A 19678-nucleotide genomic window follows, 5' to 3' on the forward strand; every position below is an offset into this window, starting at 1 on the left:
AAAAATTTTTTTTTGTATTTTTAATATATCTCAAAAGGAAAATAATTAAAAGAAAAGATGGATTACCCCAGTGGGAGAGGTATTGCTAGATATCATGAATAAGGAAGGAAAGGCACTGCTCAACTCTCCCTTTGTGAAAGCACCTGCCACCCAGCTGCTGGGAGTGCGGTCTGCAGGTGGCCCTCAGGGGTAGCTCCTCTAGGGCCTGCTTCAGCTGCAGAGAGCCTCCTGGCCCAGGGTCACACCCTTCCCAGGTGGCCCACATGCAATGACTGGTCCATTTTGGCCCAAATGCAGGATAACTCTGAAGGAGCATTTTGGCTCCAGAGCTCCCTATGGGGTCAGCTGAGGTCTGCATAGCAGTTCTCCCTCTGCCCACTCCTATTTTTGTCCCCTCCCTCCCAAAGGTGTGGGTCCCCAGGGCCTTCTGTAATAAAAACCCTCTTTGTGAAACCACCTCCGTCTGTTCCCTAGGGAACCCAGCCTGAGGCAGAATGGAAGAAATGAGAAGCACTGTGAGAGACCAGCCTCAGTGGTGGGCCAGTCCCAGACCCCTGGGAGAGGAGAATGGGACAGTTCCAGACTCTCCTGCCCTCTTGTAGAGGAAGGTGAAGAGACTGATAAGGCCAAGCAGGTCACAGCCCATCTGACCCTAGTCACTGGCATGAGTCACTGACATGAGCTGTCTGGCACCCAGGAGCTGGTCAGGCTGACCCGCATTACAAATCAGCAGCCAGTCCTCTCTCACCCAGATTAACTTATTGGCATTCCAGGCCTAGAAGGCCAAGGGCCTGACCCAGCCATGTTCCAGAGAGGCCTCCCACCTGCTCTGTGGGCACGATGACCTCACTTAAGCTAACACATGTGCATAAATTACCATAGTATTATGTCCCCCAAATGGACCACATCCCTTCACCTGTTCAACAACTCCTCTTCTGAAGATGCTCTGGGTCCCATTACAAATGCCTGGAAATAGCAGCAACAAAACACAAAAACCTCTGCCCTCATGGGGCTTATATTCTAGTGGAGGAAGAGAAATGTTAAACAATAAACACATTTCAGTTAGTTAGGAAACAAATATAAACAATAAACAGACTTTAGTAACAACACACATATTGCAGTAGATTAGTAAGTGCTACAGAGATAAAAGGGAGGCCTGTTGCAATTTCACCGAGGGTAGTCAGTGTAGACTTCTTTGTGAAGAAGAGAAAATAAGCCATGCAGATGTCTGAGGGGACATTAGCTTTCTATTGCTGCATAACAAATTACCACAGGCCAGGCACAGTGGCTTATGCCTGTAATCCCAGCACTTTGGGAGGCTGAAGTGGGAGGATCACTTAAGTCCAGGAATTAGAGACCAGCCTGGGCAACATAGGGAGACCCAGACTCTATAAAATGTTTTAAAAAAATTATCTGGGTTTGTTGGCATGCACCTGCAGTCCCAGCTACTTGGGAGGCTGAGACAGGGGGATCACTTGAGCCCAGGAGTTCAAGGCTACAGTGAACTAGGATGGTACCACTGTACTCCAGCCTGGGTGACGGAGGTTGATTCTGTCTCAAAAACAAAAACAAAAAAGCTACCACAAGTTTGGCAGCTTAAAACAACATTTGCTTATTACATTGGGCCAGGCATGGCTTAGCTGGGTCTTCTACTCTGGGGCTGTGATCAGGGTGTCAGCCAGGCTGCATTCCTTTCCGGAGCCCAGGTAATTGTTAGCAGAATTCATTTCCTTGCAGCTGTAAAACTCGTGGTGACCTGCTTCTTCAAGGTCAGGAACAGAGACAGTCTCTGTTTCTTCAAGTCTAAGCATACAGGTAGTCCTTTTCTAAGGGGCACCTGACCTGATTAGGTCAGACCCACCTGGATCAAATTGATAAGGTGTCTTCATTACATCTGCAAAATCCCCTCACCTTTGCCATATAACGTAGTATAGTCATGGTTGTCACTTTTGTCATATTTTTCTAATGTTTAGAAGCAAGTTGGCTGGGCACAGTGGCTCACGCCTGTTTTTGTTTTTGTTTTGAGACTGAGTCACACTCCATTGCCCAGGCTGGAGTGCGGTTGCTGGGCACAGTGGCTCCCAGCACTTTGGGAGGCCAAGGCGGACCTCAAGGCCATCACTTGAGGTCAGGAGTTCGAGACCAGTGTGGTCAAAAGGGTGAAATTGTGTCTCTACTGAAAAAAAAATACAAAAAAATTTAGCCAGGCGCGGTGGTGGAAGCCTGTAGTCCCATCTACTCGAGAGGTGGAGGAACCCAGGAGGTGGAGGTTGCAGTGAGCCAAGATCACGCCACTGCACTTCAGCCTGGGTGACAGAGTGAGACTTTGTCCATCTCAAAAAAAAAAAAAAAAAAAAAAAACCAAAAACAGTTATGAGTTCTACCCACATGAAGCTGGAAAAGATTACGCAAGGGTAATCATTGTATAATCCACAGAAAGATACCGGGGAGCAGGGGGGAGGAGAATTTCAGGGATCCACTTTAGCATTCTGCCTACAATGCAGGGGTGGAAACAGCAAGTGCCAAGATCCTGAGGCAGGAATGCACCTGGCGTGTTCAAAGAGCAAGGAGGCCAGTAGGGCTAGAGCAGAGTGACTGAACTCCTGAGATCAGAAAGGTAACATGTGACTGCACCTCACAGGCTTTTTCTCCAAATGAAATGGGGGAATAAGAGGGAGTTCTGAGCCAGCTCACGATAACTTTGGATATAGTGCTGTGAAAAGACTGGGGGAGCCGGGCGCAGTGGCTCACGCCTGTTATCCCCGCACTTTGGGAGGCCGAGGCGGGCGGATCACAAGGTCAGGAGATCAAGACCATCCTGGCTAACGTGGTGAAACTCCGTCTCTACTAAAAATACAAAAAATCAGCCGGGCATGGTGGTGGGCGCCTGTAATCCCAGCTACTCGGGAGGCTGAGGCAGGAGAATCGCTTGAACCTGGGAGGCAGAGGTTGCGGTGAGCCAAGATCGTGCCACTGCACTCCAGCCTGGGCAACAGAGCAAGACACCTTCTAAAAAAACCAAAAAACAAACAAACAGAAAGGACGGTGGGGCAACTAGGGAGGAGGCTATGCAATAGTCCTTGTGAGTGATGTGAGTGTGATGTGCGCGTCGAGAAGTGACCTGATTCTTGGTGCATTTTAAAGGAGGTACCAACTGCAGTTTGCTGATGGATTGGATGTGAGTGGGAGAGAAAAAGAGGAGTCGAAGATGACTTCAATATTTCTGGGCCAGGCTGGGCGCAGTGGCTCATGCCTGTATTCCCAGCTACTCGGGAGGCTGAGACAGGAGAATCACTTGAACCCGGGGGGTGGAGGTTGCAGTGAACTGAGATAGCACCATTGCACTCCAGCCAGGGTGACACAGTGACTCTGTCTCAAAAAAAAAAAAAAGATTTCTGGGCCGGGCGCGGTGGCTCATGCCCGTAATCCCAGCACTTTGGGAGGCCAAGGTTGGGGTCAGGAGTATGAGACCAGCCTGGCCAACATGGCGAAACCTTGTCTCCACTAAAAAATACAAAAATTAGCCAGGCGTGATGGCATGTGTCTGTAGTCCCAGCTACTAAGGAGGCTGAGGCAGGAGAATCACTTGAACCGGGGAGGCAGAGGTTGCAGTGAGCCGAGATAGTGCCACTGCACTCCAGCCTGGGCAACAGAGCGAGACTCTGTCTCACAAACAAAAACAAAAACAGAAACAAAGCAAGATTTCTGGCTTGAGCAATGGGGAGGATGAAGGTGCCATCAGCTAGCATGGGAACCTGAGGGTGGCACTGATTTGAGTTGGGAAGAGCAGGGGCTCAGTGTGGACCTGTCATGTTTGGGATGTCCACTACACATCCAAGAAGAACCTGAGCAGGCATTTGGAGGTATGTCTGGAGTTCAGGAGAGAGGTCTAGGCTGAAGCAATGGTCAGCACCAACATTTATTTATTTATTTATTGAGACAGATTTTCGCTCTTGTCGCCCAGGCTGGAGTGCGATGGCACAACCTCACCTCACTGCAGTCGCCGCCTCCTGGGTTCTAGCGATTCTCCTGCCTCAGCCTCCCCAGTAGCTGGGATTACAAGGCATGCGTCACCACGCCCAGCTAATTTTGTATTTATTGTAGAGACAGGGTTTCTCCATGTTGATCAGGCTGGTCTCAAACTCCTGACCTCAGGTGGTCTGCCTACCTTGGCCTCCCAAAGTGCTGGGATTACAGGCGTGAGCCACCGCACCTGGCCAGTACCAATATTTAAAGGCCCTACCAGAGTGGCATCACCCTGGGGGAGGACAGATAGAGAAGAGGACTAAGGATCCCACTCTAAGCGAGGTAGGAGGAAACAAGCAAGGGTCTGAGGACAGGGTTTCACGGAGGAGGAAGTGTGCCAGATGCCAAAGGATGTGTAAAGGAGGGACTGAAACTTGAAGTTCTTTTTTTTTTTTTTGAGACGGAGTCTCCCTCTGCAGCCCAGGCTGGAGTGCAGTGGCCGGATCTCAGCTCACTGCAAGCTCCGCCTCCTGGGTTTACGCCATTCTCCTGCCTCAGCCTCCCGAGTAGCTGGGACTACAGGCGCCCGCCACCACGTCCGGCTAGTTTTTTGTATTTTTTAGTAGAGACGGGTTTTCACCGTGTTAGCCAGGATGGTCTCGATCTCCTGACCTCGTGATCCGCCCGTCTCGGCCTCCCAAAGTGCTGGGATTACAGGCTTGAGCCACTGCGCCCGGCCGAACTTCTTTATTTAAAAAAATCCAGTGAAGTGCAATTTACAGATCATAATTTGTACCCACTGTAAGTGTACTGTCTGGTGATTTTTGATAAATTCAAACAGTTATCCAGTCACTCCCACAATCCAGTTTTAGAATACTCTATCCCCATGTAAAGTTCCCCCATGCCCATTTGCCTCACTGCTGGCTCCCAGCCCAGCCCCAGGAAACCACTGCTAGAGATTTGCCTTTTCTAGAAATGTCACCTAAATAGAACAATACAGTACTTGATAATTTATGTCTGGTGTTCTGAGGTTCATCCCGGTTATTTTGTGTATCAGTAGTGAAACTACCAATGTAAGATTATAACTGAGACAGTGACAGAGGTCTGACCTAGCCAATTCCATCTTGTTTCTAACCTCCAAGCTGTCCTTGTTCATTCCTGGGCATAGGCCAAACTTACTTTGGGACGAACTTAGTATATAGTTTATAGTTTAAAACAAAGGCAATAACAGCCCTTTCCCAAACCAAACCTCCTTCTTGCTTGGGGACTAGACTGCCTTGGTAGAGCTAACATATTAGCCACAAAATTAGAAATTATGGTTTAGAGGTCATGTAGCTAGAGGCTACAAGATTCTGACCCTCTCCAAATTGCTCCTGGGGATAGCATCACTATTGAAAAACCTAAGATCAGTGCCTCGAGAGATTCTGCAGACCCTGCACTCTATGGATCAGCCGGCACCACCCAGATCAATAAACTGGCTCATCTGATATTGTGGCCCCCACCCAGGAACTGACTCAATGCAAGAGGACAGCTTCTTCTCCACCCCAGCCAATAAACACTCCTGACTCAATGGCTGTCCCGCCACCCAGCACATTATTCTTAAAAACTCTGATTCCTGAATGCTCAGGGAGATTGATTTGAGTAACAATGAAACTTTTGTCTCCTGCCCAGCTGGTTCTGTGTGAATTACTCTTTCTCTATTGCAATTCCTCTGTCCTGAAAAATTGGCTGTCTAGGCAGTGGGTAAAGTGAACCTGTTGGGCAGTTACAGTAGTTCATTCCTGTTTATTGTTTTTCTTTTTTTTTCTTTTCACTTTGTTGCCTAGGCTGGAGCGCAATGGTGCAATCTCATTCAGCTCACTGCAACCTTGACCACCCAGGCTCAAGTGATCCTCCCCTTTCAGCCTCCAGAGTAGCTGGAACTACATGTGCGCACCACCACACCTGGCTAATTTTTGTATTTTTTGTAGAGGGTCTGACTTTGTCATCCAGGCTGTAGTGCAGTGGCAGGATCTCAGCTTACTGCAACCTCTGCCTCCCGGGTTCAAGTGATTCTCGTGCCTCAGCCCCCAAAGTAGCTGTGATCACAGGTATGAGCCACCATGCCTGGCTAATTTTTGCATTTTTTGTAGAGATGGGGTTTCATTGTGTTGCCTAGGCTGGTCTTGAACTCCTGAGCTCAAGCAATCCACTTGCCTTGGCCTCCCAAAGTGCTAGGATTACAGGCGTGAGCCACTATGCCTGGCCTCATTGTCATTTTGATTTGCATTTTTCTGATGATTAGTAATGTTGAGCATTTTTTTTCATATACCTGTTGGCCATTTGTATGTCTTTTTTTTTTTTCTTATTTTATTTTACTTTTTAGAGACAGAGTCTCACTTTGTTGCCCAGGCTGGAGTACAGTGGTGTGATCATAGCTCACTATAACCTCCAACTCCTAGACTCAAGCATGTCTTCTTTTGAGATATCTATTCAGATCCTTTGCCCACTTTGGTTTTTGTTTTTGTTTTTGTTTTTATTTTTGTTTTTGAGACAGAGTCTCGCTCTGTCACCCAGGCTGGAGTGCAATGGCGTGATCTTGGCTCACTGCAACCTCTGCCTCCCAGGTTCAAGCAATTCTCCTGCCTCAGCCTCCTGAGTAGCTGGGATTACAAGCGCCCACCACCATGCCCGGCTAATTTTTTTGTGTTTTTTAGTAGAGACGGGGTTTCACCCTATTGGCCAGGCCGGTCTCAAACTCCTGACCTTATGATCTGCCCACCTTGGCCTCCCAAAGTGCTGTGATCACAGGCATGAGCCACCTCACCCAGCCCTTTTTCCACTTTTTATTGGGATTGTTTATTTTTCTGCTGCTGAGTTGTTTGAATTCCTTGTATATTCTGAATATTAGCCCCTTGTCAGATGAATGGTTTGTAAAGAGTGTCTCCCATTCTACAGGTTGTCTCTGTTGGTTGCCTCCTTTGCTGTGCGGAAGCTTTTTAGTTTAGTGTGTTCCTATTTGTCTATTTTTGTTGTTGACTGTGCTTTTGAGGTCTCAGCCATAAAATCCTTACCTGGACCAATATCCTGAAGTGTTTTCCCCATGTTTTCTTCTAGTGGATTTATAGTTTCAGGTCTTATGTTTGTCTTTAAGCCATTTTGAGTTGAGTTTTGTACATTATGAGAGATAGGGGTCTAGTTTTATTCTTCTACCTATGGATATCCTGTTTTCCCAGCATCATTTATTGAAGAGGATGTTCTTTCCCCAGTGTTTGTTCATGATACCTTTTGTCAAAAATCAGTTGACTGTAAATACATGGATTTATTTCTGGATTCTCCAGTCTATTCTTTTGGTCTGTGTCTATTTTTATACCAGTAACCTGCTGTTTTGATTACTACACCTTTGTAGTAAATTTTGAAGTCAGGTGGCGTGATGCCTCTAAGTTTTGTTCTTTTTGCTCATTATTGCTTTGGCTATTAAGTATCTTTTGTGGTTCCATACAAATTTTAGGATTGTGTTTTCTATTTCTGTGAAGAATGTCGTTGGTATTTTGATAGGGATTGCACTGAATCTGTGGATTGCTTTGAGTACCGTCATTTGAACAATATTAAGTCTTCCAATGCATGAGCATGGGATGCCTTTCCGTTTTTTTTGTATCCTTCTCAATTTTTTTTATCAATGTGTTATAGTTTTCATTGTAAAGGACTTTCACTTAACTATTAGTAATTAAGTTTTGGGGGAGTAAAAAGTTATATGTGAATTTTCTAGCGTGCAGGGTTTTGGCATCCGTAACCTCCACATTCTTCAAGGATCAACTGTATTTTGTTGAGGATTTTTGCATCTATGTTTATCAGGTATATTGGCCTGTAGTTTTCTTTTGTTGTGTGTGTCCTAGTCTGGTTTTGGTATCTGGGTAATGCTGGTCTCATAGAATGAGTTAGAAAAAATTTCTCTTCTATTTTTGGGACTAGTTTGAGAAGAATCGGTGTTAGTTCTTTATAAATTTGGTAGAATTCCGCAGTAAAACCATCTGGTCCTGAGCTTTTCTCTGTTGAGAGACTTTTAGTTATTGATTCAATGTGGTTACTCATTATTGATCTCTTCGGGTTTTCTATGTTTTTTTCCTGGTTCAATCTTAGTAGGTCGTTTGTGTCCAGGAATTCACAGATATCCTCTAGGGTTTCCAGTTTGTCAGTGTATAGTTGTTCATAATAGTCTCTAATGATCCCTTGTATTTCTGTGATATCAGTTGTATGTCTCCTTTCTCATTTCTAATTTTATTTGGGTCTTCTCTCTTTTTTTCTTGGTTAGTCCTGGTAGTGGCTTATTGATTTTTTTTTCTCACACACCAAACACAGGTTTATGGATTTTATCTTTTTTTTTTTGAGACGGAGTCTCACTCTGTCGCCCAAGCTGGAGTGCAGTGGTGCAATCTCGGCTCACTGCAAGCTCCGCCTCCCAGGTTCACGCTATTCTCCTGCCGCAGTCTCCCGAGTAGCTGGGACTACAGGCTCCTGCCACCACGCCCGGCTAATTTTTTGTATTTTTGGTAGAGATGGGATTTCACTGTATTAGCCAGGATGGTCTCGATCTCCTGACCTCATGATCCGCCCGTCTCGGCCTCCCAAAGTGCTGGGATTACAGGCATGAGCCACCGCACCTGGCCAGATTTTGTTTATCTTTTTTAAAAAACAACTTTTTATTTCATTGACCCTTTGTGTCCCTTTTTTAGTCTCTATTCTATTTAGTTCTACTCTGACCTTTTATTTCTTTCCTTTGGGTTTGGTTTATTCTTGCTTTTCTAGCCCCGTGAGGAGCATCATGAGGTTGTTTACTTGAAGTCTTCCTACTTTTTTTGATGTAGGCATTTGTTGTTATATAGTAGGATATAAATGACTGTTCCAATCATTTTGGCTTCCAAATGATTGGAAACTGAAAGCATGCAAGGCCAGTGCGGTGACTCACGCCTGTAATCCCAGCACTTTGGGAGGCCGAGGCAGGCGGATCACCTGAGGTCAGGAGTTCAAGACCAGCCTGGCCAACATGGCGAAACCCTGTCTCTACTAAAAATACAAAAATTAGCTGGATGCGGTGGTAGGTGCCTGTAATCCTGGGAGGCAGAGTTTGCAGTAAGCCAAGATCGCACCATTGCACTCCAGCCTGGGCAACAAGAACGAAACTCTGTCTCAATAAATTAATAAATAAATAAAAGCATGCAGGAGTATCAGTCACTTAAAAAACAGTCACTTTTTTCTCCAATTGTATGGAATTGCATGGAATATTTTTTTCCATCCATTCACTTTTCAGTCTATGTGTGTCTTTACAGGTGAAGTGAATTTCTGATAAGCAGAATACAGTTGAGTCTTTCTTTTCTTTTTTTTTTTTTGGACAGGGTGGTGGTGACAGCAATCTATTTGGGCTGGTCCCCAGGCCCCTGGGTGGCGTGCTGGTACTGGCAGCAGCAGGCTGGGTGGGCCAGCGCCTGGGCCTCTGGGAGATGCACACAGGAAGCAGAGGTAGGCAGGGTGGACCTGTTCTTGGGCTTCTGGACAGTGTGCATGTGTGGCATGCACACCAGTGGCAGTGAAGGGGAAAGATCAACCCCTAGGTCTCTGGACGGTGCACATGGATGGCAGCAGTAGGTGGGGTGAGTCTGCCCTCAGGTCCCTGGAAGGCGTGCATGAGTGCTGACAGAGCAGGTCAACCCCCAGACCCCTGGATGACATGCATGGGTACCAGCATTGACATCAGTAGGTAGGGTGGGACCCTTAGGCCCCTGGATGGTGCACATGGGTGGTGAGTGTGGTGGGCTGGGCAGATTGAATCTCACGCCCCTGGATGATGTACACAGGTGCTAGAAGCAATCGTGGTGGTGAAGGGCAGGGCAGGCCTGTTTTCAGCCCCCCAGATGGTATGCATGGGCACTGGCAGTGGCAGGCAGGATGGATTGATCCCCAGGCCCCAGAAGGCATGCTCGGGCACCAGTGGCAATGATGGTGGGCAGGGCGAGCCTGTCCTCAGATGTCCTCTGCACCTGCAACCAGTGTGTGGGCTGTCTCCACACAGTCAGTGGAGTGGGAGAGAATGGTAGCCCCAACAAAGAAAAATAATTCATGAACAGTATTTTTTCAGTTCTTTTTTCCCCCAGCTTTATTGACGTATAATTGACAAATAAAAAATAGAGCATATTTAGCTGGGCACGGTGGCCCACACCTGTAATCCCAGCACTTTGGGAGGCCAAGGTGGGCAGATCACTTGAGGTCAGGAGTTCAAGGCTAGTCTGGCCAACATGGTGAAACCGTGTCTCCACTAAAAATACAAAAATTAGCTGCATGTGGTGGTGGGCACCTATAATCCCAGCTACTCGGGAGGCTGAGGTAGGAGAATTGCTTGAACCTAGGAGATGGAGGTTGCAGTGAGCCGAGATCATGTCACGTATCACTGCACTCTAACCTAGGTGACAAGAGCAACACTCTGTCTCAAAAAAAAAAAAAAAAAAAAAAAAAAAAGAAGTATATATTTTCTCACACTTATAATCCTAACACTTTGGGAGGCCGAGGCAGGAGGATCACCTGAGGTCAGGTGTTTGAGAGCAGCCTGACCAACATGGAGAAACCCCATCTCTACTAAAAATACAAAAATTACCTGGGTGTGGTGGCGCACACCTGTAGTCCCAGCTACTCACGAGGCTGAGGCAGGAGAATTGCTTGAGCCTGGGAAGGAGGCAGAGGTTGCAGTGAGCCGAGATCACCCCACTGCACTCCAGCCTGGGTGACAGAATGAGACTCCATCTCAACATATAAAAGGAAAACAAACAAAAACCAAACCCAAGGGACTTCTGATGTGAGTATCCACTGAAGCTTACCACAGGTCCACATGGCATTCTGATTAACTGTGGACGTCCTAAGTACCAGTTCTACTGGATCTACTGAATCATAAGGCCCAAAGTACAGAGTTGCCTGCCTTGCAGCTGGATCTCTTAAGCTGTCCTCTCTTGCCCTAGATGCCCCTCAAAGCTGGCAGCACTTCTAGTCTTGATGAGCAGAACATTCAAATGTGGCCAATGTTGACTCCAAAATTCAGAGGTTCACTATGCAACATGTCTCCTTTCTAGAGACAAAGAGTGCAAGGTACAGCAACTTGTCCATCTTTTTTTTTGGTGAAAAGACAATCTGCCAGGCTTAGTGGCTCATGCCTATAATTCCAGCACTTTGGGAGGCCAAGGTGGGCAGATCATTTGAGCCCAGGCATTTAAGACCTGCCTGGGCAATATGGTGAAACCCTGTCTTTACAAAAAAATATAAAATTAGCCAGGAGTGGTGGCATGCACCTGTGGTCCCAGCTACTCAGGAGGCTGAGGTGGGAGGATTGCTTGAGTCTGGGAGGTCTTGGCTGCAGTGAGCTGAGATTGCACCACTGTACTCCAGCCTGGGTGACAGAGCAAGACTCAGTCTCAAAAAAAAAAAAAAAAAAAAAAAGAAAAAACAAACTGTTCTGGTATTACTATAAGAACAACACACGTCGGCTGGGCGCGGTGGCTCAAGCCTGTAATCCCAGCACTTTGGGAGGCCGAGACGGGCGGATCACGAGGTCAGGAGATCAAGACCATCCTGGCTAACACGGTGAAACCCCGTCTCTACTAAAAAAATACAAAAAACTAGCCGGGCGAGGTGGCGGGTGCCTGTAGTCCCAGCTACTCGGGAGGCTGAGGCAGGAGAATGGCGTGAACCCAGGAGGCGGAGCTTGCAGTGAGCTGAGATCCGGCCACTGCACTCCAGCCTGGGCGACAGAGCGAGACTCCGTCTCAAAAAAAAAAAAAAAAAAGAACAACACATGTATTTACATAAGACCGGGCATTCATATGATGCCCTTTCTACCTTCGTGGCCAAGAAATTTATGCAGTCACACTTCACTGTGTCATCTTCTCCTTGGGAAATATTTCTCCTTCACTTTTCTTGAGTAAAATTTCCATAATGTATACAAATCTTTTTTTTTTTTTTTTTTTTTTTAACCCCCGAGACAGAGTCTTGCTCATTGCCCAGGCTGGAGTGCAGTGGCGTGATCTTGGCTCACTGCAACCTGCACCTCCTGGGTTCAAACAATTCTCCTGCCTCAGCCTCTCAAGTAGCTGGGATTATAGGCACACACCACCACACCCAGCTTTTTATTTTTATTTTTTTTGAGAAGAAGTCTCACTCTGTCACCAGGCTGGAGTGCAGTGGCTCAATCTTGGCTCACTGCAACCTCTGCCTCCAGGGTTCAAGCGATTCTCCTGCCTCAATCCAGAGTAACTGGGATTACAAGTTCGCACCACCATGCCCGGCTAATTTTTGTATTTTTTGAGATGGGGTTTCACCACATTGGCCAGAATGGTCTCAATCTCTTGACCTCCGGATCCGCCCGCCTCGGCCTCCCAAAGTGCTGGGATTACAGGCATGAGCCACCACACCTGGTCTTTTTTGGGTACTTTTAGTAGAGTCGGGGGTTTCACCATGTTGGCCAGGCTGGTCTGGAACCCCTGATTTCATGATCTGCCAGCCTCAGCCTCCCAAAGTGCTGGGATTACAGGCGTGAGCCATCGCCTGGCCAAAGTGTACAAATCTTCAGCTTGATAGATTTTTACCCATTTGCATGTGTGGTGTAAAACACCACAGTGAGCAAGATACAGATCTTCCTCTAGCATCCCAGAAGGCTCCTTCCTGCTCTCTCCTAGTCAATGTCCTATCAGAGCTAGACTCTAGTGTGTATTACAATAGCTTAGTGTCACCTGTTTTTGAACTTCGTATAGATGTATAACCACAGAGTATGTACTCTTTTCATGTATGGCATTTTTTGGCTCTGCATAATCCCATTGAGATTAATCCATGTTGTTGCATACAGCAGTGGTTCATTTCTTTTTCATTGGTGAGTAGTATTTGATTATTAGGATATACCATAATGTGGCCGGGCGCGGTGGCTCACGCCTGTAATCCCAGCACTTTGGGAGGCCAAGGCGGGTGGATCACGAGGTCAAGAGATCGAGACCATCCTGGCTAACAAGGTGAAACCCCGTCTCTACTAAAAACACAAAAAAATTAGCCGGGCGTGTTGGCGGGCGCCTGTAGTCCCAGCTACTAAGGAGGCTGAGGCAGGAGAATGGCGTGAACCCAGGAGGCAGAGCTTGCAGTGAGCCGAGATCGCGCCACTGCACTCCAGCCTGCGCAACAGAGCGAGACTCCATCTCAAAAAAAAAAAAAAAAAAAAAAAAAAAAAGATACCATAATGTGTTTATCCACCATTCCGCTGATGTACTTTCAGGTTGTTTCTAGGTGTTTTGTTTTGTTTTGTTTTGTTTGAGAGAAAGTCTCACTCTGTCACCCAAGATGGAGTGCAGTGGTGCAATCTCAGCTCACTGCAACCTCCACTTCCCAGGTTCCAGCAGTTCTCCTACCTCAGCCACCCCAGTAACTGGGATTACAGGTGTGTGCCACCATACTTGGCTAATTTTTTTTTGTTTTCTTTTCTTTTTTTTTTTTTTTTTTTGAGACAGAGTTTTGCTCTCGTTGCCCAGGCTGGAGTGCAGTGGTGCAATCTTAGCTCACTGCAACTGCCACCTCCTGGGTTCCAGCAATTCTCCTGCTTCAGCCTCCTGAGTAGCTGGGATTACAGGCGCCCGCCACCACGCCCAGCTAATTTTTGTATTTTTAGTAGAGATGGGGTTTCTCCATGTTGGCCAGGCTAGTCTTGAACTCCTGACCTCAGGTGATCTGCCTGCCTCAGCCTCTCAAAGTGCTAAGATTACATGCGTGAGCCACGGACCGTGCGTGGCCAATTTTTTTTTGTATTTTTAGTAGAGATGGGGTTTTGCAATGTTGGCCAAGCTGGTCTCGAACTTCTAAGCTCTAGCATTCCGCCTGCCTTGGCCTCTCAAAGTGCTGGGATTATAGGTGTGATCCACCACAATGGGCCATGAAGATAGTCTATTTGAAAATACATAATGAGAAGAGTAAAAGGAATGAAAAAGAGTGACGATCACCTACAAGACGTAGAAAACTACCTCAATAGACCAAATCTAAGAATTACTGGTGTTCAAGAGGGAGTTGAGCAAGGGCAAGGGGTAGAAGAAAGCTTATTCAAAGAAGTAATAACAGGCTGGTATGGTAGCTCATGCCAGTAGTTCCAATGCTTTGGGAGGCCGAGGCAGGAGGGTTGCTTGAGGCCAGGAGTTCAAGACCAGCCTGGGCAACATAGTGAGACCTTGTCTCTACAAAAAATAAGATAAAAAATTAGCCAGGCATTACAGGTGGTGCACACCTGTAATCCCAGCTACTTGGGGGCTGAGGCAGGGAGGATCACTTGAGTTCAAGAGTTTACAGCTACAGTGAGCTGTTATTGTGCTACTGCAGGACAGCGTGGGCAACAGAGTGAGACTTTGTCTCCAAAAAATTAATAACAGAAAACTTTCCCAAACTTGAGAAAGATACAAATATCCAATTACAGGAAGACCAAAGAACAGATTTGACCCTCTCCTCTCCCCAAAAAACACTTGAAAGTATAAAACTACAGGCATGCCGGCTCATGCCTGTAATCTCAACACTTTGGGAGGCCACAGTGGGAGGATCATTTGAACCTAGGAGTTTGAGACCAGCCTGGGCAACAGAGCAAGACCCGATCCCTATTTCTAAAAAAACAAAATAGAAAGTAGAGTGGTAGCTGCCAAGAGCTGGGGAGGGGCAGGGGAAACGGAGAGTTTTTGTTTGATTTCTTGGGTAGATATTAGCACTATGCTTATGTTGAAAATGACTTTGTTCTGAAGAAATATATGCTTAAGTATTTAGAGATGAAGTGTCTTGATGTTTGCAACTTACCTTTTTTTTTTTTTTTTTTTTTTTTTTTTGAGATGGAGTCTCACTCTATTGCCCAGGCTGGAGTGTAAAGGCACGATCTTGGCTCACCACAACCTCCACCTCCTGGGTTCAAGCGATTATCCTGCCTCAGCCTCCCAAGTGGCTGGGATTACAGGTGCGTGCCACCACATCCAGCTAATTTTTTTGTATTTTTAGTAGAGACATGGTTTTGCCATGTTGGCAAGACTGGTCTCGAACTCCTGAACTCAGGTGATCTGCCTGCCTCGGCCTCCCAAAGTGCTGGGATTACAGGCATGAGCCATTGCACCCGGCCTGTTTAGTTTATTTCTTAAATAATGTAGTCGGGCCGGGTGCGGTGGCTCACGCCTGTAATCCTAGCGCTTTGGGAGGCCTAGGCAGGTGGATCACCTGAGGTCGGGAGTTTGAGACCAGTCTGACCAACATGGAGAAAACCCATCTCTACTAAAAATACAAAATTAGCCAGGCATGGTGGTGCATGCCTGTAATCCCAGCTACTGGGGAGGCTGAGGCAGGAGAATCGCTTGAACCCAGGAGGCAGAGGTTGGGGTGAGCCGAGATCGAGCCATTGCACTCCAGCCTGGGCAACAAGAGTAAGTCTCTGTCTCAAAAAAAAAAGTCAAATTTACCAATCTTATCCTTTCCGTTTATGAGGGCCCTGTCACTATCTTGATGTGTCTGCCCTCTGCTGGAGATAAGGGGAGCTGCAGGGCAGGTCTTGAACTCCTCCAGCAATTCATTCCCCCTGTGTGACTGTATTATTTGGCAGTTAATTCTTCTCAGTCTATGATATGAGTTTAAGACTATTCTCTGGTTTCCCTAAAATAATCGTAATAATAATAACAACATGTGACTGGGCGCAGTGGCTCATGCCTGTAATCCCAGCACTTTGGGAGGCCAAGATGGGCAGATCACCTGAGGTTGGGAGTTCGAGATCAGCCTGACCAACGTGGTGAAACCCCATCTCTACTAAAAATACAAAAATATTAGCCAGCACATGCCTGTAATCTCAGCTACTTGGGAGGCTGAGGCAGGAGAATTGCTTGAACCCCGGAGGCGGAGGTTGTGGTGAGCTGAGATTGCGCCATTGCACTCCAGCCTGGGCAGCAAGAGAGAAACTCCATCTCAAAATAAGTAAATAAATAAGTAAAATAATAATAATAACATGTAACATCTATTGAGCACAAATGGTGTTGCAGGCAGTGAGCTTAGCGTTACATCAGTTTCTCATTTAATTGCCACAATACCCTTATAGTAGATACTAGTATTGTTTATCCCTATTTTACTTTTGAGGAAACAGGCACAGAAGGACTAAGAAATGTTCTCAAAGATATGAAGTGGTAAGAGGGAGAAGCTAGGATTCAAATTCAAACCCAAGCAGGCTGCACCAGGCTTGTTACTATAAATCTATTTTTTTGATTTATTTCTATGGATTTCTGGGTAGAAGTAGTAAATGGGGCAACCATTTAAATACTCTCCCATCTCTCTTGGGGATTTTTTTATAAGGTCTTATTTTGTTTCTATTATAAACTCACAAAAGGGCCCAGAGAGCCCAGAAGTGTGACTCAGTCAGCTGAAGTCACCAAAGCAGCTTTTCCCCTTAACAGTAGTTAATATATTTGCAAAGATCATCCAAAAACAAACACACACTTAAATATCACCAGGTCAGGAAGTAACTGAAATACAGAACATTTGTTAACTCTTTTTTTTTCCTCTTTTTTTTTTTGAAGATAGGGTCTCGCTCTGTTGCCTAGGCTGGAGTCCAGTGGTGTGATCATGGCTCACTGCAGTCTCAACCTACCAGGCACAAGCCAACCTCCCACCTCAGCCTCCCAAGTAGCTAGGACCACAGGTGTACACCACCATGCCCAGCTAATTTTTATTTTTATTTTTTTAAAATAGAGATGGGTTTCCCTATGTTTCTCAGACTGGTCTCAAACTCCTGGGCTCAAGTGATCCTCCCAACTCAGCCTCCCAAAGTGTTGGGATTACAGGTGTGAGCCACTGCACGTGGCCTAACATTTTTTTTTCTAAGGGCTAAATGTCACAATAGTAACGTATTCAGAGGGAAAAAACCCAATGTCTCACACAAGAAAATGACAGTCCTGATAAACAATGCTAAAAGGGATGTAGAATACCTGTTCATAAACTGCTGTTTTCTTTCTTTCTTTTTTTTTTTGAGATGGAGTCTTTCTCTGTTGCCCAGGCTGGAGTGCACCTCCACCTCCCAGGTTCAAGCGATTCTTCTGCCTCAGCCTCCGAAGTAACTGGGATTACAGGCACCTGCCATCATACCTGGCTAATTCTTGTATTTTTGTAGAGATGGGTTTCACCATGTAGGCCAGGCTGATCTTGAACTCCTGACCTCAGGTGTTCCACCCACCTCAGCCTCCCTAAGTGCTGGGATTACAGACATGAGACACCGTACCTGGCCTGGGGAAAGATTTTTAAGGCCAGAGGAAGGGCAAATTCACTTTTCCCGCTTCTGGGGCATTTCTGGCAGCTGCAGTGGTCACCTGCGTTCCTGCAGTTCCAATAGCAGCAGCAGCAGCAGCAGGGGTGCCAGCAACAGTGCCTGTGAGCACTGACTCTGGTAGTGCCAGAAGGCTGTGTAGTAGGCATGGTTGACGTTTCTGTTTCAGATTTCCCAGCCACACAACCTCACTCCCAGACCATTTCTCTCCCTCAGCAGCCAGCATTAAAAAAAAAGAAAAGAAAAAAATGTGAACTGTAACACAACTTCCCAGAGAACTTAAACCTCACACCTGTGTTTTTACTCAGGGTAAATGCATTTGGAGAGGATTACTGTGACCCACAGAGCCACTGTGCAGTACTGCGTAAGACTGGGGCTTATGCAGCTCTTTTTTTTTTTTTTTTTTTTTTTTTTTGGTGACAGTCTCATACTGTCGCCTGGGCTGGAGTGCAGTGGTGCGATCTCGGCTCACTGCAATCTCCATCTCCTGGGTTCAAGTGATTCTCCTGCCTCAGCCTCCCAGCTGGGATTACAGGTGCCTGCCACCACACCCAGCTAATTTTTTGTATTTTTAGTAGAGATGCAGTTTCACCATGTTGGCCAGGCTGGTCTCGACCTCCTGACGTGATTCACCCTCCTCAGCCTCCCACAGTGTTGGGATTACAGGCGTGAGCCACCGCGCCCAGCCACAGCTCTGACCTTTTAATGTCACTTTCCTGGGCCCTTTTTGTGGCACTATGGTGGGATTCTTCAAGTTCTTGACTTTGGGGTCCTGTAAACTGAAACATGATGCTGACTCTGGCAGTATTACTTTTATAAAAACTAATTATACGTCACATAAATTGTTTATGCACTTACCTGAGCTAAGGAAATATTCACTAAAGCACATGACAGGGGAAATGACAGCATCATGGCTAGGCCTGCCTGTTTCAGGTTTTTGGGACTGCAGTATTACTTTTGCCTTCCTATTTGGGAAGGAAAAATAATTCCAAACTTAACCCTTTCTGCCAAAGTTGCTCTTATTTCAGGAGTCAACTGACCTTCCTAGTTGTCCATTTCAACTGTACTTGTCAGAATTGGGGAAATAACCACAGGGTAAGTGCAGGAGGTAACATTTCCCAAAGATTTCAGGGAATACTGGATAACTGTGACTGTTCCATATGGAAAATTTGGAGTATGCTGGGAAAATATGAGGAATGACTTTAGGTGTAATGATGTCTAGGGTGGTCTCCTTGATGGAACAGGTTAATTGGGCAAATGCATTCTTCTCTTGTCCTACCCACCTGGACCACTATAAGCAGCTTGCCTTCACCTGGTAGCAGCACACCTTCACGATTCAGCCTGAGAGATGAATGACTGTACAGTTTTGCATAAACAGATCCTCAAGACCTACCTATACCATCCATCCCCAGGACAGCATGGGGGGGCCACTCATTGACATCATGCTTATTCTAGACAACTGGAAGGGGCAAAAATCCCAAGTTTCGTGGTAAAACATCTATACTTGATTGGGTCCTTCAGGAAAAACTTGCCACTCACAAATTGCTGGTCCATCCTGCCTATCCCACAAAGCCTGGTGGGCCTCCTCCCATCTTGGTGAAAGCACTTACTTTTGGGTGTTCTGCTCCAAATGCATTTACCAGGTAGACCCCAAATCTACCACCCACAAGTGGAGTCTTGAACAAGATATTCTCTGGGTGGTCCAGGCTGCAGCATGATTCTGGCAACTCTGCCCCTTGAAACCCTGCAGAGCTCATTGTCTGTAGCAGATCCAAGCCCTACTAGGAACTTGAGGCAAGGATCTGAAGAGACTCTGGTGTTTTGAGCAAGGCCATGTCCATCAGGTTAACCATCCAGGGTTCTGTGGAGATCAGGCATTCTACCCTGGGGCATCACATGACTCTGCAACCTGGACTGGATGGGATCTGAGAGGCTACCGGCGCACCAGGCTGCACTCTATATTCCATTAGAAGCAGGTGCAATGGCACTGGGTTTGAGTTAACCCTGAAGGTACCAAAAAGCTGCCTAGTGGTGCCTACACCAGCAAGGTGGCTGTGGGTAGAGAATAAAAACGTGACACTTGGTTTCCAGGTGGTTCTGCATGACATAACAGCATCAGCAGTGAATGCTGAGTTCCAGCCCCATGCTGGACAGCAGTGGAATTAGCCCAAAGACAGAGCTTCGAGGTCAGCGTGTCCTCTGTCTGAACAGATGGCTTATGTCTGGATCCTGGTACAGAGGCCTTGGAAAGAATGAAACTGGAAGATGGAGACAAGGAGGTCCAGGGAGGAGTATGTTACATAAAACCGGACTTCCTAACATGGGCCTATGTGCCACATCACCAAAGGCTTCTTCCAGTGCAGGGGGCCAGATGGTCCACTCTTCACCATGACG

The sequence above is a fragment of the Rhinopithecus roxellana genome, chromosome 13, assembly GCF_007565055.1.
Source record: "Rhinopithecus roxellana isolate Shanxi Qingling chromosome 13, ASM756505v1, whole genome shotgun sequence".
Classification (NCBI taxonomy): Eukaryota; Metazoa; Chordata; class Mammalia; order Primates; family Cercopithecidae; genus Rhinopithecus; species Rhinopithecus roxellana.